At 44.4% G+C, this 27487-nt stretch overlaps 1 long non-coding RNA gene and 12 other non-coding genes across 13 annotated transcripts; 7 read left to right on the top strand and 6 right to left on the bottom strand.

The window, feature by feature from the left end:
* Positions 1-82: 82 nt before the first annotated feature.
* On the top strand, positions 83-154 carry trnae-uuc (transfer RNA glutamic acid (anticodon UUC)). The gene has a single exon. It is a non-coding gene; the product is annotated as a tRNA-Glu (tRNA).
* Positions 155-1783: 1629 nt separating this feature from the next.
* Positions 1784-2506, top strand: LOC116675780 (uncharacterized). Its single transcript, XR_004328532.1, has 3 exons — positions 1784-1820; positions 1892-1978; positions 2474-2506. It is a non-coding gene; the product is annotated as an uncharacterized LOC116675780 (long non-coding RNA).
* An 8579-nt stretch (positions 2507-11085) lies between these two features.
* Positions 11086-11167, top strand: trnas-uga (transfer RNA serine (anticodon UGA)). Its single transcript has one exon. It is a non-coding gene; the product is annotated as a tRNA-Ser (tRNA).
* A 2173-nt stretch (positions 11168-13340) lies between these two features.
* On the bottom strand, positions 13341-13414 carry trnat-agu (transfer RNA threonine (anticodon AGU)). The gene has a single exon. It is a non-coding gene; the product is annotated as a tRNA-Thr (tRNA).
* Positions 13415-15062: 1648 nt separating this feature from the next.
* Positions 15063-15134, bottom strand: trnaq-uug (transfer RNA glutamine (anticodon UUG)). Its single transcript has one exon. It is a non-coding gene; the product is annotated as a tRNA-Gln (tRNA).
* Positions 15135-17325: 2191 nt separating this feature from the next.
* trnag-ucc (transfer RNA glycine (anticodon UCC)) lies at positions 17326-17397 on the top strand. The gene has a single exon. It is a non-coding gene; the product is annotated as a tRNA-Gly (tRNA).
* Positions 17398-17759: 362 nt separating this feature from the next.
* Positions 17760-17841, bottom strand: trnal-aag (transfer RNA leucine (anticodon AAG)). Its single transcript has one exon. It is a non-coding gene; the product is annotated as a tRNA-Leu (tRNA).
* Positions 17842-18049: 208 nt separating this feature from the next.
* trnam-cau (transfer RNA methionine (anticodon CAU)) lies at positions 18050-18121 on the top strand. Its single transcript has one exon. It is a non-coding gene; the product is annotated as a tRNA-Met (tRNA).
* A 1820-nt stretch (positions 18122-19941) lies between these two features.
* trnap-cgg (transfer RNA proline (anticodon CGG)) lies at positions 19942-20013 on the top strand. Its single transcript has one exon. It is a non-coding gene; the product is annotated as a tRNA-Pro (tRNA).
* Positions 20014-21381: 1368 nt separating this feature from the next.
* trnaq-uug (transfer RNA glutamine (anticodon UUG)) lies at positions 21382-21453 on the bottom strand. Its single transcript has one exon. It is a non-coding gene; the product is annotated as a tRNA-Gln (tRNA).
* A 1886-nt stretch (positions 21454-23339) lies between these two features.
* Positions 23340-23411, top strand: trnap-cgg (transfer RNA proline (anticodon CGG)). Its single transcript has one exon. It is a non-coding gene; the product is annotated as a tRNA-Pro (tRNA).
* A 774-nt stretch (positions 23412-24185) lies between these two features.
* On the bottom strand, positions 24186-24297 carry LOC116675783 (U5 spliceosomal RNA). Its single transcript, XR_004328534.1, has one exon. It is a non-coding gene; the product is annotated as a U5 spliceosomal RNA (small nuclear RNA).
* A 1430-nt stretch (positions 24298-25727) lies between these two features.
* On the bottom strand, positions 25728-25799 carry trnaa-ugc (transfer RNA alanine (anticodon UGC)). Its single transcript has one exon. It is a non-coding gene; the product is annotated as a tRNA-Ala (tRNA).
* Between the last annotated feature and the right edge of the window lie 1688 nt (positions 25800-27487).

Genomic DNA, 27487 nt, shown 5'->3' with positions numbered 1-27487 from the left:
TAGAAGTACAATTTTTTCAAAAACTTACTCAAGTAAATGTAACGGAGTAAATGTAACTCGTTACTACCCACCTCTGAGTCAGTCCCATATGGTCTAGCGGTTAGGATTCCTGGTTTTCACCCAGGTGGCCCGGGTTCAACTCCCGGTATGGGAATTGGTATTTAGCTGGTGAAGGTCTGCAGAAAGATCTGTACGATCTCTGACATTGGCCTGTCTTAAATCAGAGCTGTAGTTAGGAAATCTAAGTTATATGTGTTTCATGATTGTACTTTTATTTTTGAATGGTAGATGAACAACTGTGCTCAAATTTCTAATCAAAAAACATGAACTTTCCCATTTTGACAAACTGTTTTGATCACTTGAGGTATTTCATTGAAGTCTTTGGTCTTGGACAGTTACCTTGCAATCTAAAACTGTATATCCTATTGTCTCTGGAACAATAGTTGGCAGTTGGAGGAGTAATGGCTCTTTACAGTGAATATGCAAAAGAAGATGTTCACAAATTCAGCCCAGGTAAATGCTCAGCCCATAGTCACACAGACCTAAACCTCACTTAATGCTGGTTACAATATTCTAAAATCAACAATGCCAGAGATAAATGACAAAGAGTGACAACATTTTTTAGTATGTAAGTATTGGCTTTTCCCTTGCAAACGTTTTGTTCCAATAACATTAACAAGCATACTGTTAGTTACGTTCCTTGTGTTTGTCACGATTTGGGGAAATGCTATTTGCAGGTACTGTGACCGAGCGGTCTAAGGCGCTGGATTTAGGCTCCGGTCTCTCTAGAGGCGTAGGTTCAAATCCCACCACTGCCATTTGCTGAAATGTTACGTACATTGGCACACTCCTTGCTGAGGATTGGCTAAACCCTCCTTTCCAGCACCTTGGAGTAGAGTTTACCAAGGAGCCTGAGCAGTGTGATACTCCTGTAAGGGGCAGATGCCATTCTTCTTGAAGAGGGGAGCAACCACCCTGGTCTGCCACTCCTTAGGCACTGCCACAGACCTCCACGCAATGTTGAAGAGGTGTGTCAACCAAGACAGCCTCTCCTTACAATATTTCTCAACGGATTTATTCAATCCCTGGGGCTTTGCCATTGTGGAGTTCTTTCATCAGTAAAACTAAGGATATTTTTACTACTGTAAAACTAAGTTACAGTAAGGGTATTATACTGTAAAAAACATGTACAGTTATGATAGTGTAATTAGGAAGTTACAGCACGTTGCCAGTAAGTTAATGCAAATTTACAAAAAAAAGTCTAACAGTGTTCAGACAAACAGCAATTACTTTCTTTCTTGTAAAAAACACAACTTCCTGGACTTTCTTTCCAATATCGTCTATAATTGTCCCTTGCTTCCAAATTCCCATTTTTCATGGGCTTCACTGAGATTCACTCAACTAGCCCTGACTCTGCAGAGAGAGCCAATCAGAGCTGATCAGCAACAGCTGTGCTACCTGCATGATGGTTTTTAACCTGGCATGTAGCACAGGAACCAGTTTCTCTTGGTAACTGGAGTGATGGCAGCTGTATGGGTCTTTGTTGTTTGTGTGCTGACTGTTTGGATTAACAAAGGTTGTTACATTTCTTCTGTTTAACGCTTGTGTTCAATTATGTAGTGGAGTACAGCAAATGTAAAGAGTAGGGTAAATTACTCAATTACTGAAATTAAATTTAGCTGGAACAAGTTCATGATATGTGGCGTCAAACAGCAGAAACATTTGATTAACAGCAGTTGTATTGTCCTTAGGCTTGAGTTTGCCAGTTGGCGGCACAAATGAAAGACATGATGATGCGCTGCAGAGGAGAATGATTAGAGGTAAGAACGTTAGTGACAGAATCTTTCAAGAGCTACTTACGGACACTAACTGAATTTCTTTTGTACTACAGATGTGTCTCCCAATGATATCTCCATGAAGAGGGCCTTCGCACTTCACCAGTCAATGGAGTCCAAGTTGATCCAAGCCGCTAAAGAAGGTGAGCAGGTTCTGTGAAACCCTCTTGGGGAAAATGCTGCAATTGTACTTACAGCTGAGGTTCTTTGTGGCACAATGTAGTAAATTAAGGTTAAGTTGTCTGGCTTTTGGAATGGGGATTCAACCCATGTTTAATTTAAGCTATTTTGACCATACAATGTGGGTATACAGCTGGCTTCTCAAATTATTCATTTATATAGTCAGTCAGCCAACTTAAGCTAAGGTAGCTCTGTAGAGATCGTGGAATTTCCCAAACCAAGTAAATGCGCCATGAGAACACAACTGCTGTGCTCGCTTAATCTCCTTACAGATTCTTCCATGTTGTTAACCAACTCCACTGGCCTAATTACCAATGAAGTATTTTGGGGCTCTCAAGTCTTAGAAAGACGTCTTAATAATTCATTTACTTAAAAAACAAAGAAGCCTTAATGGTAAATTCTTTACAGTATTAACGTAAAGGATAGTGGGAACTTAACAATTTCTATGTTTTTTTCAGCACAACTGGAAACCAATGAAGTGGAAGCTGAGGCAGCTATTCAAAAACTTGCAGATGTTCCCCTGAACGGACCCAATCAGCTCCAAACCTGCCTGGTTGGCAGCCTGACGCTGGGCGACCAGGCTGCCAACCAGACGCTGGGCGACCAGGCTGCCAACCAGACGCTGGGCGACCAGGCTGCCAACCAGACGCTGGGCGACCAGGCTGCCAACCAGACGCTGGGCGACCAGGCTGCCAACCAGACGCTGGGCGACCAGGCTGCCAACCAGACGCTGGGCGACCAGGCTGCCAACCAGACGCTGGGCGACCAGGCTGCCAACCAGACGCTGGGCGACCAGGCTGCCAACCAGACGCTGGGCGACCAGGCTGCCAACCAGACGCTGGGCGACCAGGCTGCCAACCAGACGCTGGGCGACCAGGCTGCCAACCAGACGCTGGGCGACCAGGCTGCCAACCAGACGCTGGGCGACCAGGCTGCCAACCAGACGCTGGGCGACCAGGCTGCCAACCAGACGCTGGGCGACCAGGCTGCCAACCAGACGCTGGGCGACCAGGCTGCCAACCAGACGCTGGGCGACCAGGCTGCCAACCAGACGCTGGGCGACCAGGCTGCCAACCAGACGCTGGCGACCAGGCTGCCAACCAGACGCTGGGCGACCAGGCTGCCAACCAGACGCTGGGCGACCAGGCTGCCAACCAGACGCTGGGCGACCAGGCTGCCAACCAGACGCTGGGCGACCAGGCTGCCAACCAGACGCTGGGCGACCAGGCTGCCAACCAGACGCTGGGCGACCAGGCTGCCAACCAGACGCTGGGCGACCAGGCTGCCAACCAGACGCTGGGCGACCAGGCTGCCAACCAGACGCTGGGCGACCAGGCTGCCAACCAGACGCTGGGCGACCAGGCTGCCAACCAGACGCTGGGCGACCAGGCTGCCAACCAGACGCTGGGCGACCAGGCTGCCAACCAGACGCTGGGCGACCAGGCTGCCAACCAGACGCTGGGCGACCAGGCTGCCAACCAGACGCTGGGCGACCAGGCTGCCAACCAACGCTGGGCGACCAGGCTGCCAACCAGACGCTGGGACCAGGCTGCCAACCAGACGCTGGGCGACCAGGCTGCCAACCAGACGCTGGGCGACCAGGCTGCCAACCAGACGCTGGGCGACCAGGCTGCCAACCAGACGCTGGGCGACCAGGCTGCCAACCAGACGCTGGGCGACCAGGCTGCCAACCAGACGCTGGGCGACCAGGCTGCCAACCAGACGCTGGGCGACCAGGCTGCCAACCAGACGCTGGGCGACCAGGCTGCCAACCAGACGCTGGGCGACCAGGCTGCCAACCAGACGCTGGGCGACCAGGCTGCCAACCAGACGCTGGGCGACCAGGCTGCCAACCAGACGCTGGGCGACCAGGCTGCCAACCAGACGCTGGGCGACCAGGCTGCCAACCAGACGCTGGGCGACCAGGCTGCCAACCAGACGCTGGGCGACCAGGCTGCCAACCAGACGCTGGGCGACCAGGCTGCCAACCAGACGCTGGGCGACCAGGCTGCCAACCAGACGCTGGGCGACCAGGCTGCCAACCAGACGCTGGGCGACCAGGCTGCCAACCAGACGCTGGGCGACCAGGCTGCCAACCAGACGCTGGGCGACCAGGCTGCCAACCAGACGCTGGGCGACCAGGCTGCCAACCAGACGCTGGGCGACCAGGCTGCCAACCAGACGCTGGGCGACCAGGCTGCCAACCAGACGCTGGGCGACCAGGCTGCCAACCAGACGCTGGGCGACCAGGCTGCCAACCAGACGCTGGGCGACCAGGCTGCCAACCAGACGCTGGGCGACCAGGCTGCCAACCAGACGCTGGGCGACCAGGCTGCCAACCAGACGCTGGGCGACCAGGCTGCCAACCAGACGCTGGGCGACCAGGCTGCCAACCAGACGCTGGGCGACCAGGCTGCCAACCAGACGCTGGGCGACCAGGCTGCCAACCAGACGCTGGGCGACCAGGCTGCCAACCAGACGCTGGGCGACCAGGCTGCCAACCAGACGCTGGGCGACCAGGCTGCCAACCAGACGCTGGGCGACCAGGCTGCCAACCAGACGCTGGGCGACCAGGCTGCCAACCAGACGCTGGGCGACCAGGCTGCCAACCAGACGCTGGGCGACCAGGCTGCCAACCAGACGCTGGGCGACCAGGCTGCCAACCAGACGCTGGGCGACCAGGCTGCCAACCAGACGCTGGGCGACCAGGCTGCCAACCAGACGCTGGGCGACCAGGCTGCCAACCAGACGCTGGGCGACCAGGCTGCCAACCAGACGCTGGGCGACCAGGCTGCCAACCAGACGCTGGGCGACCAGGCTGCCAACCAGACGCTGGGCGACCAGGCTGCCAACCAGACGCTGGGCGACCAGGCTGCCAACCAGACGCTGGGCGACCAGGCTGCCAACCAGACGCTGGGCGACCAGGCTGCCAACCAGACGCTGGGCGACCAGGCTGCCAACCAGACGCTGGGCGACCAGGCTGCCAACCAGACGCTGGGCGACCAGGCTGCCAACCAGACGCTGGGCGACCAGGCTGCCAACCAGACGCTGGGCGACCAGGCTGCCAACCAGACGCTGGGCGACCAGGCTGCCAACCAGACGCTGGGCGACCAGGCTGCCAACCAGACGCTGGGCGACCAGGCTGCCAACCAGACGCTGGGCGACCAGGCTGCCAACCAGACGCTGGGCGACCAGGCTGCCAACCAGACGCTGGGCGACCAGGCTGCCAACCAGACGCTGGGCGACCAGGCTGCCAACCAGACGCTGGGCGACCAGGCTGCCAACCAGACGCTGGGCGACCAGGCTGCCAACCAGACGCTGGCGACCAGGCTGCCAACCAGACGCTGGGCGACCAGGCTGCCCAGACGCTGGGCGACCAGGCTGCCAACCAGACGCTGGGCGACCAGGCTGCCAACCAGACGCTGGGCGACCAGGCTGCCAACCAGACGCTGGGCGACCAGGCTGCCAACCAGACGCTGGGCGACCAGGCTGCCAACCAGACGCTGGGCGACCAGGCTGCCAACCAGACGCTGGGCGACCAGGCCGCCAACCAGACGCTGGGCGACCAGGCCGCCAACCAGATGCGCCTTTGACATGTTTCTGCATGTATCTATTTATATCTGTGGTGATATTAAACTGAACTGATTTTACCATACTTCTCTGATTAATTCTATGCAATGAATGATTTCATCTGCCAGGAAGCACAATGGTTTCCCTTTGCCATTACTTTATGCATGCCTCCAAACTAAAACAATTGCAGGAAAAGGTGATCACTTTGGGATCAACACTGTTGCAGTTTAGATGAACTAAAACAGTCAGCATGGCAAGTACCCACTAGTATGCTTGAGTCTTTTTTTAGTTTAAAACTTGTTTTTCATTTTTGTCTTGGGGTCAAATTTGACTTAAGTTTCTTTTATCAGAAATTAGTTTCTATTAACCAAAAATAACATGGGTGTTTATCAATGATCTTTGCTAGTAAAATTACTGATTTCATTGAATTTTAGGGCTTTAAATACATAGTGTTTGGTTTTCCTAGGTCCATTTTGACCTGGTGGTCCAATAGAGCGCTATTGTGCTTTACAGAAGATGAGCACATGTAAAGACCCACCAAAACCCCTGCACACATACAAAGCCCACCACAAATACACAATCATACAACCAGCAGCTGCAAACTACCTCATGTAATGGTAACATTGAGCTTTCCAACACATGGAAGTGCACAGGACCAGAGACCTGCAAAAGATCACATTGTGCACTCAGCCTAAGCCTACTTTTCAGCAGACGGAGACATTAGTCCTTCCAGAATTTTTGGGCCTTTTTTTTTTTTTTTGTGAGAATTGCAGTCAAAAATGCCAGATTTTTTTCGCGGGAGCTTTTGTATAGCTTTTTTGTCTTGCAATAAAAGTTGCAATGTCTTTTTTTATGTTTAAAAATAACTTTACTCTAGGCTAAGGTTTTGTACTAACCTTCTGAAAAAGGCTCAGGATGCTGCAAATGTTGGCGTAATAAGAAACTGGCTGGAGGATTTAAGACAATTTGTTGAATTAATCAAATTTGAACATATGTGTCTGTGGCTTGTTTATCTTTACGTTAATTCCTCACCTGGCCTCGGACACATTCCTATGGTTTGATAAAGTATTTGTTACCCTTAACGTATCATTGCACTTACAATGAGTGAAGCTGTTCTCAGTTTAGGTCATCCTGTACGCCTCTTCTCCAGTTTTTCCTGCATCCCTCATGTGTCACATACTGAGACAAGACTGGCGCGTGGGACTGCTGGGATTTGTTGAAGTCGCGGAAGATTCCGGTTCTTGGTCAAATTTACAGAAAAGTTCCAGTGATTGGTCAAAATTGGGGGTCGCACCAAAGTCACGGTGATTGGTTGAATTTGTGTGAATTGTACAATTACGACATTGCGAAATGCTGGAGGGACTGACACACACAGTTATGTTCAGATTAATAGTGAATAAAACAGTGAATAATGCTCAAAATCATCCTTAGAATAACTTTTAATTCCATAACATAAATACAATGGGAAGGCTGCACATTCAATTCCAAATCACACTTATGACCTCAATAGTGTATGTGTGTGAGTGAGACTGTATGTGTGTGTGTTTGTCTGTGTGTGTGTGTATGCGTCTGTGTGTGTCTTTGTATGTGTGTATATATGTTTCTGTGTGTGCTTGTGTGTGTGTACGTGATAATGTATGTGGGTGTGTGTGAGAGTGTATATGTGTGTACGTGTGTGTGTGTGTGTGTAACATGGTCGCCTGGAAGTCCTCCTGGTGTTCTGACACTGTCGAGATAAACCTCTTTAAACCATATTATTCTGCTTTTTACCCTGCTGCCTTGTGGTTCAAGTTCCAAAAGACGAGCTCCAATAAGCTGCGGGTCTATGCTAATGACGGCTGTATATATATATATATATATATATATATATATATATATATATATATATATATATATATATACGTGTATGTGTGGGTCCCTTCTAATGACGGCTGGTGTCTTCTACTCAGGAAACCCAGGTGGTGTAGTGCAGGTGTAGTTCTGTCCAGAAGGAGTTATTCCATGCTCTGCTTTACTGAGGAATCTGATGTAGAACTGGATTGGTCTGTGGCCGGGGTGGATCATGGGGGGAGAGCGGGCACACGTGTATTTTGAGGTTTATGCCTCGACGCAGAGACTGGCCCGAGGTCCGGTGCTTTGTGATACCAGTCCCCTGATGGGATTACTGGTAGAGCGGCCATCTTTAATTGGTGCCTGTTCTTGTGTATTTGTCTTTTTATTTAGTTTTTGTTTTATGGACCAGGAGTCTAATAATAAAGGCTAAGTATTGTGTAATCAGCTTCTACAATCATATCAGCACCATCAGGGCCGGCCTGTGGCTTAGGCAGTATAGGCAAATGCTAAGGGCGCAAACCACCATGGGGCGCCCGGCCTGTGCTGTACCTGTACCTGTACCTGTATAACGTCACCTTAATTAAAAAAACAAGCCCGACTTCCTTTACCTGCATCTAAATCTCATAATGTCAAAGCGTCCTAAACTGTCTGGTGCCCAGGGGAGGAAAAAAAGAAAAGAAGAGGAGGAAAAACGTGACAAAGACAGAGGTAATGTTACAGTAAAGGTGATGATGATAATGATATTATTTTGCTGTTGCAGAACAATGATCGATAATAGCATTAGCCGTTAGCATGACATAGTTGGCTAATCAATAAATAGCGAGCGCTATCTGTTAGTTTTAACACCAGTTAATGTTATGGAAGGGTTACTATGTTACTATGTTAGTGTTAAAGTGTACATCATTAATGTTACAGCAAAGTTAGCATTCCCACATGCTATAGTATATTATTCTGCAGTTTACCGATCCATTGCATTATTCTAATTAGCATTTCACTTTAATAACAATAAATTACAGTAATAATTTTTGTAATCCAAAATGTATATTGTATATTATAAACAATAGTGTACATCATGCATGCATCTCTTTTTTGTTTATATTATTTAATTTAATTTTACTTTATTCTTGAAATAATGTTTATTATTAGACTGGGGTCACATATTCCTCTTCTGTCTACAGATGCACTGCTGAGGTTTCTCAGTCAAACCCCTGCAAATCATCTCGCCTCAGCAGCACCACCCAGCACTGAAGAAGCAGCATCAAGTGCCCCTCCTGTTGCTCCAGTAGACCGGGCTGACTGGCCACATCCGTTAACTGATAAGGTACGAACAGAGTTGGTTTACAGAGGTCCATTTCAAGTAGAAAATAGCTTTACATTCCCTAAAACAAAAGACGGACGAAGGTGTCAGCATGACTATTTTAACAGACTCTTAATCAATGGAGAAAAAGTCAGAAGAAGCTGGCTTATGTACTCTACAAAAGACCATAGCTTGCACTGCTTCTGTTGCAAACATTTCTCTAAAAGAGAGTACAAACTTAACAGGGAAGGACTAAAGGACTGGAAAAATGCAAGTCACTTGCTCAAGGTCCATGAGGATAGCCAGGAGCATAATGCTCACATGGCAACATGGAAGTGTAATAATTTCTATAGGTTATTTATATTGTATTTACGTTAATGTCACTTGTTTAAACTTTTTTGGTAGTATTTTAATTTAATACTTATATAAGCTATTTATATTGTATTTCAGATATTGAGTTCATTTGTTTTGTTTCTTTAATTATTTTTAAGTTTTTTTAATGTGAATATTGTTTTATGTAAATAAAAAATGTCCAAGACAAATCTTTTTAGTTTCTTGTGAGTATATGTACACTAGCAGACATGCAAGTACTGTACAGTGATGCAAAGGGGCGCCACCTAAAATCTTGCCTAGGGCACCAAATTGTTTAGGGCCGGGCCTGGAGATAACACAATATTTCTCATGAAGGCACATCTGACAACCACATTGTATCACAACGTCCAATCTTGTGCCTTTGTTATGCAAATACTCTGGAAGTCTACTTATAGAGCAAATGCGTTTCCCTTTTAACCTATTGATTATAAAACACCTGTCTGAGAATGTTGATCTCAGAAATAACCATAGAATCACAACTTCCATTCATGTGCTTGAGCAAGTGGTTGACCACCAGCAAGTCACTGTATTTTATTTTGGGGAAGTGATATTTGCAGGTAGTGTGGCCGAGCGGTCTAAGGCGCTGGATTAAGCTCTAGTCTCTTTGGAGGCGTGGGTTCAAATCCCACCACTGCCATTTGCTGAAATGTTACATACATTGGCACACTCCTTGCTGAGGATTAGCTAAACCTGACTTTCCAGCACCTTGGAGTAGAGTTTACCAAGGAGGCTGAGCAGTGTGATACTCCTGTAATGGGCAGATGCCATTCTTCTTGAAGAGGGGAACCACCACCCTGGTCTGCCACTCCTTAGGCACTGCCACAGACCTCCACGCAATGTTGAAGAGGTGTGTCAACCAAGACAGCCTCTCCTTACAATATTTCTCAACAAATTTAATCAATCCCTGGGGCCACTGTGGAGTTCTTTTACCTGATTTGATAAAACATTAGATCTCTTTTATGGTTCAAACAAGGGAGCATATCAATCAATCAAGCTGCATCCACGAGGATCCACAGACACAGGCAGTGGACTACAATATGCACTTTGCCCGTGTCTGGTATTACTAATCCAATTGAATAGGTTATGAACACTGCAAACAGGTATAGCACCACTTTTTGAAGCCATACACAACATTAACATTACATATTTCACCCAGGTCTCCTCTCTTGGGAGTTTGGAGAGAGGGCATGTGACCAAAGTGAGGGCTCTGACACAGAGAGGGATATTCCAGAGGGTGAGGAGGATGAAGAAGAGGGTGAGGTGGATGAAGAAACATAAATGGGACAGAGAGAGGAACAGCCAGAGGGACAGCAAGTGGATCCATGTGGATCAAGTACTGCACCATCAGGTTTGTGATGAAGAAGGTTCTTACTATTTTCAAAGCAATGCAATTACAATTTCATTGTAGGTCTACTGTGTGTCCTTAAAATGGTGCTTTCTGCTGTCAAATTCTTTTTTGTGTCAATACGGCTCTGTTTTTTTTTTTAAGCCTACATTTTTAAATGCATGCAGGTATACATGCATACAGTGGTGTGCATGTGTTTAGGAACCCAAGTTGACTAAAAAGAGGAATTAAAAAAATCATTGTTTGGTAATTGATCTTAATGCCTTAATTTAACGAAAAGGAAAAATCCAACCTTTAAGGACACCAATTGCACTGTCCAGTGATGGTGGTATAGTGGTGAGCATAGCTGCCTTCCAAGCAGTTGACCTGGATTCGATTCCCAGCCATCGCAGTAGTTTTCATTGTGTAGCTACTTGCTTTATTTGTCAAGAAGTAACCAGAAAGGTTACTTGCCCAACCCAATTTGATAAAATATTAGATCTCTGTTATGGTACAAATAAGAGAGCATATCAATCAATCAAGCTGCCTCCACGAGGATCCACAGACACAGGCAGTGCACTACGATTTGCAATTTGCCCGTGTCTGGTAACTACTAGTAACCAACTGAAAAGTTTATGAACGTATGTGCAAACAGGTATACCGCTGGATTTCAGGTTGTCGTGGCCGAGTGGTTAAGGCGATGGGCTTGAAATACATTGGGGTCTCCCTGCGCAGGTTCAAATCCTGCTGACAACGAGAGGCATTCTTTAAGATTGGCAGCAAACCAATGACACAATATGGTAAATCACACATTACCGAATTGCAGATGTACCTTTGTGAGCAATATTGTGTTATCTCACAGGTACTAGAAGCCACCAGTCTCCACCAAAGTATGTCTTTTCAGTCTGTGGTACAAGATTTGCAGTGAACGTTGTATAGCAGTTCAATCATTTTGCCCAGGTTTGATTTCCAGCCATTTACAGGTTTTAAGGTTTTAAGGTTTTAAAGCTATACACAACATATTTCAATTTCCTTGCGAGAGTCATCCCAAAAGGATTAATAAAGATAAGTCTAAGTCTATCTCAGAAAAAAGTAAAAAAAACTCTGAAAATCTTCAGGGGATGTAGCTCAGTGGTAGAGCTCATGCTTTACATGTATGAGGACCTGGCATCTCCAGCAGGTATTATGGTAGAGTCTTTAAAAGACTGCAGAAGATATTACCTCCTGTGGTAATCTGACTGGTAGACAGCACAACAAGCACTTTAAACGTACATGTTTCTATTTACAGTATTTATTAACTGTAGTGTAATGTCTTTATTGTTTTATGCTCCAGTTTGAATGGGTGTTACAGCAGGTATGAGCACTGTAGTTTCTATATTTATGGAAGAAATTAACTTGACAAACTATTAAGTTAACTCTTCAGCCGGCGGAGACATTTCACTTCAGACACTAGCAGCAACAGACGCTGTGTTAAACAACAGACTGGAAATATATTTACTGCTGGTGCAAAGTATAAGGATTAGCAGAGGTTGGTTTCGATCCATCGACCTCTGGGTTATGGGCCCAGCACGCTTCCACTGCGCCCCTCTGCTCTGCTGTTCATACTCAGGGGCTGGACAAACAAGCCGAAATATGTCGGTCAAAGGCAGAAAGGAACTGTTCACTTCTGGCCATTAACGACAAAAAGACAAACCTGAAGAATAAAAAAAAATATTATGCATTGTCATGTTTCCTGTATTGAGTATCATTGTCAGACATAACACCATACCTTTTGACAGCGATAATTACCCCACTAACACAGAACGTTTAGAGAACGTTAGTTTTTGGTTCTCTAAAGGTTAGTTCGAACCAAACACTAACGTTTAGGGAACGTTCCCTCCTGGTTATAACGTTTCCTGCTGGGATTTGGACCCAGGATCTCCTGTTTACAAGACAGGCGCTTTAACCACTAAGCTACAGCGCCTTCTACAGATGAGCCTGTCTTGCAAGAATACAACGAGCTAATGAACACGGTTGCTTCCATCCATCCATCTTCATCCAGCAGCTCCAGCAGGGGACCCCTACAAACTCCAGCAAATGAAAACAGCTGGACGTGTCCTTGACAGCTGGACGCGTTAAGGCCTCATGACTCGCTGTTCATAGGCAGGCCTACCCAGAACATCATAAGTCCTATCTATGCAATGTCTTTGAGAGATGAGAGATCCTTTCCCCAAAGCCCTGGTAAAATCCAACCTCCATGCCATAAGTCCCCTCATCACAAAGGTCATTAACCACTCCCTTCAGGCAGGCCTTGTTTCATGGAAAGCCATGAAAAGCTTAAAACACAATCCTAATTTAGTCCTCCTCAACAGTCAACATAACGTTTGCTTTGTGGCGTGTCTGTTTTTATTCCTCCCATGTTAACAGTATTGACCAATACGGTGGGCATTCTAACCTCAGCTGACACGCTCACGCCACGCACGCAGTGTGCAGGAGCCCTAAGCTTCCAAGGTAAGACTGAAGGAATTCATTATAATAAAAACTTTATAATCTTCACACTAGAGTTGCAGAGTTGCAAAAAAAAAAGTGTCTGTCTAGTCAGCAGAAGTTCCTGGGTTCAAATCCCAGCAGCACCTTGTTGTTGCAGAGATTACCTGTACTTGTTTTTAAGTTGCCTGCTAATCAGATGTTGTTGTGGGCGGGGCATTAAGTCTGACTCAGTGGTGAGTGAAATGGAGCAGCTGACTGACACAGAACTGTAGTGGAGCCAAAGTAGGGCATTTATTAATTAATTTCATTAGTTCTCAGGCAAATAGAACACCTGGTGGGTATGTTATTGGTGTTTCTGTGTAAATGTAACATGCCATTTTCATTTACTACCAGGGTACTTTCAAAGGGGTTGGGTTGACATGATGATGATACGCCAAAAGAGGTAATCTCTCCAACAAGAAGGTGCTGCTGGGATTTGAAGCCAGGATCTCCTGTTTACTAGACAGGCACTTTAACCAACTAAGCCACAGCACCTCCACGAGCAACAACCCTATTAAGTCTTAATTTGTCTTTTACCTTGTATAAGCTAAACATACAGTATACTGACTGGCAGTATTGGGAGTAACGGCTTAGCTCACCTAGGCATGGCGGATCAATCCTATCCAGTAGATAGTTTGCAGAAGAGGAATAAATACATGGCAGGCCTCTCCCTTCAGCAGTTTGAGAACGCCAGCCCACTCCTTCTCATTGGTGCTGATCATCCACATATCACCCCCATAGAGCCAGTGAAGCTCGGTCTACCAGGTGGACCACTCACCATTTTAACCAGACTGGGGGGAACGTTTCAGGGCCCAGCACGGATCGTGGAGCAACAGCTACGGATGCAACAGTACCTTCTGACGTCCACTGTTCCTTCCAACATGGAGCTCTTCCAGATTGTTGAGAATCTCTAGCAGCTGGATGTGCTGCTATACAAAAATGAGAAAGTGGTAACCAGGTCAAGACAAGACCAGGAGGCAGTAAGTCTGCTTGAAGAGAAGACTACGCGTGTGGAGGTGGACAGAATACTCCGCTATGCTGTAACAGTTTCCCTAGCTCACCCGGCAAGGGAAAAGTACAACGCATAAAAATTAAGGTAATGGGTGGATCTCTGATATCTATCGACTATAATCTAGTCCTGCCTACTTTATTTACACAACCCCAGAATACCCTCAACCCCACAAACACCCTAATTGCCTCTAATTTAGCTCAATAACATACCAATAAAATTAAAAGAAGACCATGGAATATAAGTGTAACTGCTTAACTGTGTAACTAATTAAACAGGATGCACCATCTTCGTCCCCATCCCTTTCTGGCAGCCATATTTGATAAGAATGGCCAAGAAACCAAAGGAGCGTATGTGAAGTAGGTAAGGGAATGTTCTGTTGAAAGTCGGTGTGCAAATGTGAGCTGATGACTGTGCAACCCTTGCAAGCGACTTATCTTATCACCCCCCCTCCCCCCAAAGCTACACCACCACAACAAACAGCAAAAACAAAACAAAAACAATATCCCCAAATCGAACCGACGCCTCCGGTGGAGACTGCGACATGAACGCAACACCTTGGACCGCTCGGCCATCCTGACTGAATATTCCACGTGTAGTAGGATCTCTCACAGAAATAATATATGGTAAGTCAATTATGTTTTGATAAAGTAGGTTCTCAGTCATCCAGGTCATAGTTATCAAAGGAAGGTCTATTGTCAGCCCAAATATATGGGTGTTTATGGAGACATGGAAGAAAGTCACCAGTGTGGAAATGTGCTTGACAATGGCAACACTGGATTTGCAGGATGTGAAGGCATCTCACCGACTCTGTACCCCAATGTGCAAATCATGTGGTGGAAATAGAGATCCACCATTGTGTCTGTCCAAAATGTCCTCCTGTGTTCAGACATGTGCCTACTAGATGGGAAATAGACTGACATTTGGGTCAACATTGTGGAAATATCTTTAATATGTTCAACTAACTCTAAATTTGGAGCTCTTTTAAGTTAACATGAAGTACAGGTCACAGCTCACATGCCACCACCAACATACTGTTTTCAGTCAAACAGCCAAGAATATTTACCCATTAGCCTAGATGTGGACAGTGTAGAGGTTGATTTTTTAATTTCACCAGTACTCTGGCTTAAAACCAGGTTCCACCGAGACTTGAACTCGGATCACTGGATTCAAAGTCCAGAGTGCTCACCATTACACCATGGAACCACTGTTCTGAAAGGCAACATTGGTTTGCCAGGCAGCTTCTTCCATAATCTTAACACTTATGCTATTGAAGACACACAACAATTACTAACTTAAGTCATTTAGTAAGTTAAGCGTTCACACAGGATGTGGAACAAGGCAAGTCAAGAACAGGTTTTAAAGCTCTTGCCACAAACAATGAATACAGCAGTAGATAGGTCTGCTGTGTACACATGGTAACTTTACATGGGTTGATAATGCAGATGCTCACAAAAGGTGCGGCTGTACTTTTAATTCAGTATCTTGCGCAAATTAATGTCCATTATAATGCAGAGAATAGCTGGGTTCAAGCTTCCCAATACCATGTCTCTGAAATTAGTTCTAGAAGGAAACAATTCATGTAAGAAGTGGGATTTGAATCCAAGCCCCCAGTGGAGACTGCGACCTGAACGCAGCGCCTTGGAACGCTCAGCCATCCTATCTTTATCTTGTTTATCCTTAGCTTCTTTAATAGTTTTTTTAATAAATTAATTCATAAAAAATAAGACTAACGTGATTATTTTTAATGTTATTTTAATAAATAATGTTACAATTATATGGCTAAGTAAGCAATAAAACCTTTAAATGAGCCCTTCTTGTTTTTTTTTGTTATGTATCGGCAAGAAGTGTTATGCTTTTGAGTCGTCTGTCCATCTCTACATCAGAATCACTACATTGATCCGTGAAGGGAAACTCTGGAAGAGACTGCTTCTTTGAGCCAGATTTGAACGAGTAACCTAAGGATTTTGGATTTATGCTTCTACAGTCCTCCGCTCTACCAAGTGAGCTATTGAAGGTAGAGATGTTCCGATTCCGATACCAGTATCGGAAATGCCTCCGATACTGCCGAAAATGCTGGCATCGGTATCGGCGAGTACTGGAGTACAGGCACCGATCCGATACCACATAAACTATTAAAAATAGGAATCTATTTACTGGTTAGCTCCGTTAGCTCGGACACAGTTCTTCTTCGCCACTCTTAAAATAGTTGCGCTGCTGTTGTAGAGGGGCGAAGAAGAATTGATCGCCTAACGTCTCCTTAAAACAAGCTAGCATTAGTGCATCATGTCGGCAGTTTGGCAGTACTTTACCGTGGATGTTCCCACCGGTAAGACGGCAACATGCAACATATGCAAAGAAGCAATTTCAAGGGGTGGCACGAGTGTTGCAAATTTCAACAGCAGCAACTTAATTAAACATTTGAAGACGCGTCACGCTAAAGAGCACAACGAATTTACGAAAGCTACGGGGGAAAAAGGACGAACTGCAGCAGCAAACTCTGGAAACTGCCTTCAAGTGACGAGATAAATTCCCCAAAGACAGCCAAAAAGCAACAACGATAACCAACAAAGTTTTGGAGTTTATTGTACTGGATTACCAACCCGTCTGTTGTCGAAAATTTGGGATTTCGCTGCTTAATGGAGCATTTGAAGCCAAGGTACGGTTTGCCAGGTTGTAAATATATCTCCGAAACTGCGCAACCCAAATTATACGAGACAGTTAGGGAACACATTTCGTGTATGCTTGGGCAAAGACGTGCATGCAGACAGCTTTACCACGGACATTTGGCGCTCCGACGTGTGCCCCATGTCTTTGCTAAGTTTAACGTCCCACTGGGTGGACAACATATAGAGTCAACATTTACCCCTCGAAGTGCGGAGCTGCACGCCACCGAGTTCCGATGGTCACATACTGGCACATTCATTGCCGAATCAATTGAGGGGGTTCTAGTAAAGTGGAAAATCCCCAAGTCCAACGTTCATGTTTTACATTTTATACTGTTCTATTTAAAAATATATGGCTTCCATTTGCTGTATTAATGTTTTAAAAAGTGTTAAACCTGAGCCAGGCCTTACCACAATGATAATATTATCACAGTCATTTTTTTTTTTTTTTTTTTTTATAAACACACTGGTATGGGTACTCGGTATCGGCCGATACCCACAGCACAAGTATCGGAATCGGTATCGGGAAGTAAAAAATGGTATCGGAACATCTCTAATTGAAGGTCAACAATACTTATGAACACACTTCCCATTCTTATTGATGTGATAACACAGGACCCCCTGGAGGGAATTTCGGAATCATCAGGGGCTGTAGCTCAGTGATAGAGCGCACTTCACAGTCTCAATGCCCAGATGTATTACAAGATTTGAAGTGGACATTAAATTTCCCAGTGATGGTGGTATAGTGGTGAGTATAGCTGCCTTCCAAGCAGTTGACCTGGGATCGATTCCCAGCCATCGCAGTAGCTTTCTTTGAGTGATGTTACTTGCTTTTTTTAACAAGAAGTCAGCAGAAAGGTTACTTTCCCAACCTGGTTGGATTAAACGTTAGATCTCTTTGGGCTGCATGATTATGGCCAAAGGGATAATCACGATTATTTTGATCAATATGGAGATCACGATTAATTATCACAATTATTTGTTGATTTTCTACTCCAAAGTGCTGGAAAGGAAGGTTTCACCAATTGTTTAACCTCAGGTTGACAAGGAACAATCTCGGCAAGGTGATTGACGGATGATTCTAGTTACTTCACCAAGTTCAGCCCAAACGACACAGCTGCAAGACATCACCTTGGTTGGCTTCCAGCTATGTAATAGATGCAAATGGCAGTGGTGGGATTTGAACCCACGCCTCCAGAGAGACTGGAGCCTTAATCCAGCGCCTTAGACCACTCGGCCACACTACCTGCAAGTAAGAGAAGTTGGCGGAGGATTGGCTGAAGCTTCCTTTCCACCACCTTGGAGTAGACCAGGGAGGCTGAGCAGAGTGATACGCAAGTTGCAAGGTCTACAAAATGTTAAACTTTGCCACCCGTAAGCTGTTAGAACCTTTGTTGCCACCTTCCCTCAAAATGTGAATCACAGAATTTTCCATCCCTTGCGCCCAAACAGCAGAGCAGAGTGGCGCAGCGGAAGCGTGCTGGGCCCATAACCCAGAGGTCGATGGATCGAAACCATCCTCTGCTAAATCTCATCATTTGTATCAGCACTAAGTCTATTTCCAGTCTGTGGATGTTTAGCAAAGCAAGTGTCTGGGATGTAAGGTTTCTGTCTGCTGAAGAGTAAACGTAATAGCATGTCCAGTTTATTTCATCTATAAAAATGGAAACTACAGTGCTCATACCTGCTGTAACACCTCTAAAAACTGGAGCATAATACTTTAAACATACTACAGTTTAAGTACATAAATACAGTAAAATAGAGACTGTAAAACATGTGCATTTAAAGTGCTTGTTGTGCTGTCTGATGGTATGAGGTATAAAAGAGAGAGCATACCGCTTAGTTTGTGTAACAGGAGGTCTTAGTCTACCACTACGTTCTATAACCCTACCAGCCAGATTACCACAGGAGGTGATATCTTCTGCAGCTCTTTTAAAGACTCTACCATAATACCTGCTGGAGATGCCAGGTCCTCATTCATGTAAAGCATGAGCTCTACCACTGAGCTACATCCCCTGAAGATTTTCAGTTTTTTAAAACTGTTTTCTGAGATTGACTTAGACTTATCTTTATTAATCCTTTTACTTACTTAGGGTGCTTTAGGTAACTGCCTTCCAAGCACTTGACCTGGGTTTGATTCCCAGCCTTTGCAGTAGTTTTCGTTGAGTAATATTATTTACTCTGTTTGTCAAGAAGTAACCAAAAAGGTTACTTGCCCAACCTGGTTTAGTACAATATTAGATCTCTGTTATGGTACAAATAAGCCAGTATATCAATCAATCAAGGTTCCTCCATAAGGATCCACAGACTGAGGCAGTCTACTACAATTTGCACTTTCTACTCCTTACATTTTACGAAATTGGCTTGTTACTTTAGTTTTGTACTAAAAGTCGTATATCAGGTGTGATTGTGAGAGAAAAGAACAAGAGACTAGTTGTCCGGAGGATAATCAACTGAGATTGTGTGCGTCTTTTAGAACTGTAAGTCCTAGAACTGATGTTGTCAGTTCATTTAAGCCTGTTGTTGTATTGGTCTGTAGTTCTGGCAAATTTAAAAGTTAGCTTGTTTGTGTTCTTCACTTGTTACCTAGGTTACACCTGTTAGCTAGCTTATACCTGCCTGATTCGATATAATGGCCATTGTTAAATGTCCTTGCTCGCTCAGACAGGCGCAGTCTCTGTGGCGCAATAGGTCAGCGCAGTCGACTGTTAACTGAAAGGATGGCGGTTCAAGTCCATCCAGGGACGATTCTGCGGAAGACCATAGAGCAGCCCAAAGATAACCCACATGGCCTTATGTCTGGTAATATTAACAAACGTAATGTTAGTCACAGTCCCTGTGTGTGTCATGTGGAGAGCTGTTATATTATACTTTCACTTTTACTGACAAAATCAAGTCTTTGTTTTGGTAAATATTTTGTATCAATTCTTCCTGTTGTCAAATGAGATCGTTAAGCTGAGTCGGGCAGTGGAGCCATGAAAAGACCCATGCCAATCTACCTGACCATAGTCAAGTCAGTGACAAATCCAAGCTGCATTCCTCTTTCAAACTGCATTTCTTTTTTACCAATATGAAATTTCTAATTTTGACAAAAGTAGTCTGTCGTCCAATAGATGGTGGAAACTAGGCTTATCTGCTGTCACTTTTGACCAAAAAATTCAAGTTCCAATGTTGGTAAAATGTTTTGTTTCAAAAGTAGTCTTTCGTCCAATATAATCAGAAAGCTCAGTCTGGCAGTGGAGCCATAAAAACACTACATGCCAAACAAACTTCTTAACAGTTGGCTTTCGAGTCACTGACTGATCACATTTACTTGATGGGAAATTTCTAATAAGCTATATTTACGTGGCTCGTTGGTCTAGGGGTATGATTCTCGCTTCGGGTGCGAGAGGTCCCGGGTTTAACTCCCGGACGAGCCCTGAAGCAAGGTGCTGTTCCAACCCTAATCTGTACTTTAAAATCCAGTTTATTGTTAAATTAACCCAGATTAGGAGCCAGCATAATTGTAGTACAGCATGTTGGCAATTTTCATATCCTGCTTCAACTGCACGCAATAGAAAAACCTGGGAAAAGATATGAGGAACAATGAGCAGGACATGACTCTCCTTCTTCATTGGTCTAGGTTTATGATTCTTGCTTAGGGTGCTTTAGGTCCTGGATGAGACTACTTTGCATATAAGTAGAGGATGGATTGAATAATCTGGTTTAGTTATTGAATATGATGGAAAAGAGTGTCATGCGCGAGGCAAATTTATCACAATACTACTATCACTTCTTAGTGGCAAATCAAGTCGCTTTCCAGCCGCTGCATTTATCAATACGATCATTCTTACGCTCTGATTGGTGTGATACGAACGTTTCATGAATATCACGTAAAGCCTGTCGTAAAGGATTTCTGCGCTCATATCTACCCAACTCTTTTTTTTGTTTCATGTTATGTCTCGGCAAGAAGTAGTATGCTTTTGGGTCGTCCGTCCATCTCTACATCAGAATTGGAAATACTTTATTGATCCCTGAAGGGAAACTCTGAAAAGAGAGCTCCTTGAACCAGTGACCTAAAGATTTCAGCTTTATGCCTCTATAGTCCTCCGCTCTACCAACTGAGCTATCAAAGGGAGCTAGCACACATACACACGCACTTCCCATTCTTGTGAATGTGATAACACAGGACCCCTGGAGGGACTTCCAGTCTCAATGCCCAGATGTATTACAAGATTTGAAGTGAACATTGTATTGCCCAGAGATGGTGGTATAGTGGTGAGCATAGCTGCCTTCCAAGCAGTTGACCTGGGTTCGATTCCAGCCATCACAGTAGCTTTCTTTGAGTTGTGTTACTTGCTCTATTTGTCAAGAAGTCAGCAGAAAGGTTACTGCCCAACCTGGTTTGATAAAATCTCTTTGAGCTGCACGATTTGGCCAAAATGATAACGACAATAGAGATCACGATTAACTGTTGCAATTATTTGTTGATTTTCTTCTCCAAAGTGCTGGAAAGGAAGGTTTCACGAATTGTTGAACCTCAGGTTAACAAAGAACAATCTCAGCAAGGTTAGGGTGATTGATGGATGATTCTAGTTACTTTACCAAGTTCAGGCCAAATGACACAGCTGTAAGAGACCACATGGTTGGCTTCCAGCGATGTAATATTTGCAAATGGCAGTGATGGGATTTGAACCCACGCCTCCAGAGAGACTGGAGCCTAAATCCAGGAATATTTTACCCGTTAGCCTAGATCTGGAAAGTGGAGGTTGATTTTTTTTATTTCACCAGTACTCTGGCTTAAAACCAGGTTCCACCGAGACTTGAACTTGGATCACTGGATTCAAAGTCCAGAGTGCTTACCATTACACCATGGAACCACTGTTGTGAAAGGCAACATTGGTTTGTCAGGCAGCTTCTTTCATAATATCAACACTTGTGCTTTTGAAGGCACACAAAAATTACTGGTTAACTTAAGTCATTTAGTAAACTAAGCATCAAATTTGATGTTTCAGTCAGGATGGCCGATTGGTCCAAGGCGCTGTGTTCAGATTGCAGTCTCCATTGGAGGCGTGGGTTCAAATCCCACTTATGACAACTAGTGTTTTCATCTGGAACTAATGTCTGAGACATGATATTGGTAATAAAGAACTTAGCAGTTCTTTGTATTTAAGAGGACATGAATTTGGGAAAGAAACACAATTGCAAGTTGAGTGTTTCTTGAGCATCTTTATTGTCAACACATGTAAAGTTCCCATGTGTTTGTACACAGTAGACATATCTACTGCTGCATTCACTGTCTGTGGCAAGTCCTTTAAAACCTGTTCTTGACTTGCTTTTTCCCACATCCTCTGAATGCTTAGCTTGTATCAATCTGAGAAATAACCAAAGAATGACAAATTCCATTCATGTGCTTGTGCCAGTGTTCAACCACCTGAATGTCACTGTATTTTCAGCATCAGTTTTGATTGTTTTTTTGTTTTTAAAACACATGCCCCGTGTGAGGGTTGAACTCAAGACCTTCAAATTATGAGACTGACGCGCTGCCTACTGCGCCAACGAGGGTATGAAAGCTGTTGCAATGGTTGGGAAAATTTTGGAAATAGTAACAATTTGGTCTTTAATCTCTATAAAAACAATGTTTTCGGAAACGTATGTACTCAAACAAAGGCTAAGATTGACCCTAGATGCTTTGTCATGACCCCATGAAAAGGCCAGGACAAAAGACTATGTTCAAAGGTTGAATGAAATTCAAGAATATGACCACAACAAAAGAAATGATAATTCAATGATGGTGGTAGTCAGTTTAGTCAGTGGTGAGTGTGTGCGACCTGAACGCAGCGACTTGGACCGCTCGGCCATCCTGACTTCTCCAGCAGATTTTCAGTAGGACCTGTCTCAAAAATTATAAAATAGTGAATTAACATGTCATGATATAGTAGGTTCTCAGTCATCCATGTCATAGTTAACAAGGAAGGTTTCTCTACTGTCAGCCCAATATATGGGCGTTCATGGAGACATGGATGAAAGTCACCAGGGTGGCATTGTGCTTGACAATGGCAATACATTGCGCGGGATGTTAAGGCAATGTGCAATACAGGCCAAATCCTATGGTGGGAATCAAGATCCACCAATGTTTCTGTCCACAATGTCCACCTGAATCCAGAAATGTCCCTGCCAGATGGGAAATAAACTGAAAATTGGGTCAACAATTTGCAATTATCTTTAAAGTTGATATATAACTTCTATAACAAAGGTTTGGACACAGTGACCACTTACTTCATTTTGTAGTTCAGGAGATGTTTTTCCACAGGTGGCATGTTTAGAAGCCTGGGTAGCTCAGTTGGTAGAGCATCAGACTTTAATCTGAGGGTCCAGGGTTCAAGTCCCTGTTCAGGTGTAAAGTTGCACATTCTGCTGCATGCCTGAACACTTCAGACACAGTCATGTCATGTGTGTTCCATTCTTTAAAAAGAATTGTGGCTGTTTTTCAAGCAGGTTTGTATCATAACAATGTTGATGGTAAGTCTAAATGAACAATAGGCAACCTACGTCCATCTTGCTAGCACACAAATCTCTGTACTCATCTCCCTGCTTGGATAGTATGTCCAAGGACATACCACATATGTTCTATAACCCTTGTCATTGGTTTGCTACCACTCTTAAATAATTCCTTTTAGTGTATCAATCTCAGAAATAACCAAAGAATGACAAATTACATTCATGTGCTAGTGTTCAACCACCTGAATGTCATTGGTTGATTCGTGGCTCGTTGGTCTAGTGGTATGATTCTCGCTTCGGGTGCGAGAGGTCCCGGGTTCAACTCCCGGACGAGCCCTGAAGGCAGGAACTGTTACAACATTAATCTGAAATTTAAAATCCAGGTGAATGTTAATTTAACCCACATTAGGAGCAAGCAAAATTGTATTAGGGCTTGTTGGCAATTTTCCATATCCTGCTTCAACTTCACTCGACAGAAAATGCTGGGAAAAAATATGAGGAACAAACAAGCAGGACATGACTCTCCTTGTTCATTTGAAAAAGAAGAATCATGCCTGTCAGAGATTTTTATTTTATTTTCTAATTTATTCAATCTATTTGATCCGTAGAACACAGTCCCCCCCGCCTCTGATCAACCCATATCAATTGCATGCTTAAAATAACATACCGGTTAAAGCCCCGCCCATTTCAAGACAACCCGACCCACTTCCGGATTAAATCCTGTCCACTTCCAGGTTAGGCCCCGCCCAGTCCGAGCACAGATACAGATACAGATAATGCTGTACTCGCTCACCCCTAACAGGTACTTTAAGATCAGAGGGTAAGGTCTAAGCTTCTGAGGTATGATCCCATCCAGAACCGTGCCATAGCTGCAGTCTTATGATTTCTGGGGGCCGTGGCTGCTGTTATGTGTATAGCTGTAAATCTGCTCCCCTTCACTCCTTTCCCTCCTTTATCCTTTGTTTCTTCGTCACTCTTCTTTGCGCTCGTTCCCACTTGGACTCTACAGGAAATAAAAGATGGCTAGTTCCAGGTCTAAAATCTCCTTTCTGGGTGGGATAAAAACAGAGCTGATGAGTAAAAGCAAAGGTAAGCAAAAGCAAGTACAAAAGGCCAAACAGCAAAGCCCACAAAAAATAGTTTCAACTCATCAGGGTTCCCCTTCAAGGAAGTCTTTAGTAAAAAGCGAAAGACATTTGTGTTATAAAGAGAAACCAGAGTGAGTACAGCCGTCTGCTCGAGAGCAGCAGAGAACCCTAGTCGACCCAGTCCAAACCATCACGGTAAGCCTCACTGGGTGTCCAAACTAAAATGATAAGAGTCAACTTGGTAGACTCCGTACTGATGTTTATATCTGTACTCACAATGCCCTTTTTTAAAACACCAGCCAATCACAAGTGTTACATGTGAGTAATCAATGTGTGAGTAATCAGGAAGCTCACATAAAAAATAGTGGCAAGGAGCAACTACATCTACCAAATGTTTAACTTTACAACCCGTGAGCTGTTGGTACCTTGGTTGCTGTGGGTTCCAAAACCTTCCCTCAAAATGTGAATTGGGGCAGTGGAAGCGTTCTGGGCCCATAACCCAGCGGTTGATGGATTGAAACCATCCTCTGCTAATTGTATCGGCACTACTTCTATTTCCTGTGTGTTTATGTTTAATGAAGCATCTGTTGCTGCGTATGTCTTAAGTGAAATATCTCCACCTGCTGAAAATTAAAATTACATGTCAATTATATTTCATCCATGAATATGCAAACAACAGCTCATACCTGCTGTAACACCCATAAAAACTGGAGCGTACTACAATAAATAAACTATGTTAATTTAAGTGCTTGTGGTGCTATCTGATAGTCTGAGGCAGAAAAGGGACACCGCTTATTTGTGTCAAATGCGCTCTACCACTGAACAACATCCCCTGAAGATTTTCTGATTTTGTTTTTACTTTTTTCCAATATAGACTAAGACTTATCTTTATTAATCCTTTTGGGATTCACCGCGAAGAAATTGAAATATTACGGAATAAAAGAAGAAACCTGGGTAAAAACATGTAATGTTAATGTCTATATGGCTTCAAAACCTGTAAATACAACTGCGGTGGCTGGAAATCAACCTGGGCAAAATGATTGCACTGCTATGGTGTAAATCATAGTCAAAAAGTAACACACCTGTTGCCTTTCTGCTGCTTTCTGCTCTGTTGATAAACTTTTCGATTGGTTATTAGTAGTTACCAGACACGGGCAAAGTGCAAATCATATTGCACAGCCTGTCTCTGTGGATCCTCGTGGAGGCAGCTTGATTGATTGATATGCTCCCTTATTTGTACCATAACAGATATCTAATATTTTATCAAATCAGAGGGGCAAGTAACCTTTCTGGCTAGTCTTGACAAATAAAGCAAGTAACCACACAATGAAAACTAATGCGATGGCTGGGAATCAAACCAAGGTCAACTGCTTGGAAGGCAGCTATGCTCACCACTATACCACCATCACTGGCCAACACAATGTTGACTGTAAATCTTGCAACACATCTTGTCATTGAGACTGATTTTTGCATTAATTACCATGAACACAAGGAGATTGCATTTTAATACTTTTCTCTTTCAGAATAAGGGCTTTTTGCAGCTCTTTCACAGACTGGACAGTTACTGGAGATGCCGGGGATTGAACCCGGGGCCTCATACATGCAAAGCATGCGCTCTACCACTGAGCTACATCCCCTGAATGTTTCAGCTTTATTTTTTAACTTTTTCTGAGATCATTGAATAAGAGAAGAAACCTGGGTGAAATATGTAATATTTATGTTGCATATGGTTTCAAAACATGGCGGTGGCTGGAAAGTGAACCTTGGCAAAATGATTGCACTGCTATGGTGTAAATCTAGTCGAAAAGTAACACATCTGTTGCCTTTCTGCTGGACAACACAACACTGCAAATCTTGTAACACATGTGGGCATTGAGAAATGCACTGGTGGAGACGGGTGGCTTCCAGTACCTATGAGATAACGCAATATTGTTCATGAAGCCACAAACTATGTAGGGTGTTGTTTTAATGCCCCAGACCCCTAACAGGGAGTATACCTCCTTCAATGTTGAGTTAGTTTTCTGATCGGTTAAGATTTCTGTGGGAACCCCTACCGGGGAAAAAGAAGTAAACTATGGGCCACTTGTCTAGCCTTGGTGTTTCTGAGGGAGAAAGCCTCTGGGTAACGCGTTGCATAATCACAAATCACTAAGATGTAGGGGTGACCTGCTCTACTCCTACTGTTAAGGAGTTTAGATCTGTGGTTGGAGTCACCTGCTGCCTCAATGTCCCTGCTCAACACCCTCTGCTACAATTCTCCATGTCTCCTCTCTCACCCCCAACCAGTTGAGGCAGATGCCCCCCCCCCTAAGCCATGGTTCTGCTCCAGGTTTCTGCCTCTTAAAAGGAAGTTTTTTCCTTGCCTCTGTGGCCTAGGCCTGGGAACTGTTGGGTTTCTGTTAATGACATAACAGAGTACGGTCTAGACCTGCTCTTTAATGAAAAGCACAATGAGATAACTGTTGTTGTGATTTAGCGCTATATAAATAATATGGAATTGAACTGAAGGTCTGCTGTAAAGCTCTGCTTGTGTTACACATTGCTGCTAAATGGCGACGAGACTACGCCTCTCCACTCTGCAACCACAGTCCTAAAGACTCTGCATTCAGAAAGATTCAATGACCCAGACAAGAAATACTATATTTTTTACATACTTGTGTACAATTTGCTGTAGCCACTTCATGTTGTAAGACTCAATTTTTACAGTGGAATTAAAACAAATGACTACACATTTTAGGTTGCTGGAGAGTGCACAACCTGCAAACCAGGGGCTTAAATAAACAACTTTACATTTACTTTTTAATTTTGCTGTTATTGCCCCACCTGGTGGGCATACTGTGATCCAAACACACCTAATGATTGGGGAACAAGAGGTGCATGCTGGAGTCTTGCTGTCACTAACAGTGGCTCCTGCTATAATTGCTGCCAGGTACTTGAAAGTCTGCTGTAAAGCTCTGCTTGAGTCAAAGACATGGCCGCTAAATGGAGACGAGACACCTCCACACTGCAACCACTGTCCCCAGAAGGATTCTTCATTGACGCAGGGCTTTTGCAGACAGCTAATACTTAATTTTAAAACTTCAGTTCCATGGCCTTTCTATCCGTTTGACGTCTCTACCCTGACCCGCCTTCAAACCCTTTTTGTGTTCGAGGTACCAAACTCACTTAGTAATGTAAAAACCATTTACCCAGTCTAGAATGTTTTAGTTTTTTTCTCTTTGACTATTCTCCTAGAAATTGTGACCCTCTTGGGGCTCCTGACCCCCAGGTTGAGAACCACTGATCTGCTGTATTCAAACACATTTCATTACACTTTTTGTATCTG

This window comes from Etheostoma spectabile, unplaced genomic scaffold (genome assembly GCF_008692095.1).
Source record: "Etheostoma spectabile isolate EspeVRDwgs_2016 unplaced genomic scaffold, UIUC_Espe_1.0 scaffold00002259, whole genome shotgun sequence".
In the NCBI taxonomy this organism is placed as follows: Eukaryota; Metazoa; Chordata; class Actinopteri; order Perciformes; family Percidae; genus Etheostoma; species Etheostoma spectabile.
Note: the sequence above shows the minus strand (reverse complement) of the source record. Positions and strands in the feature narration are given on the sequence as shown.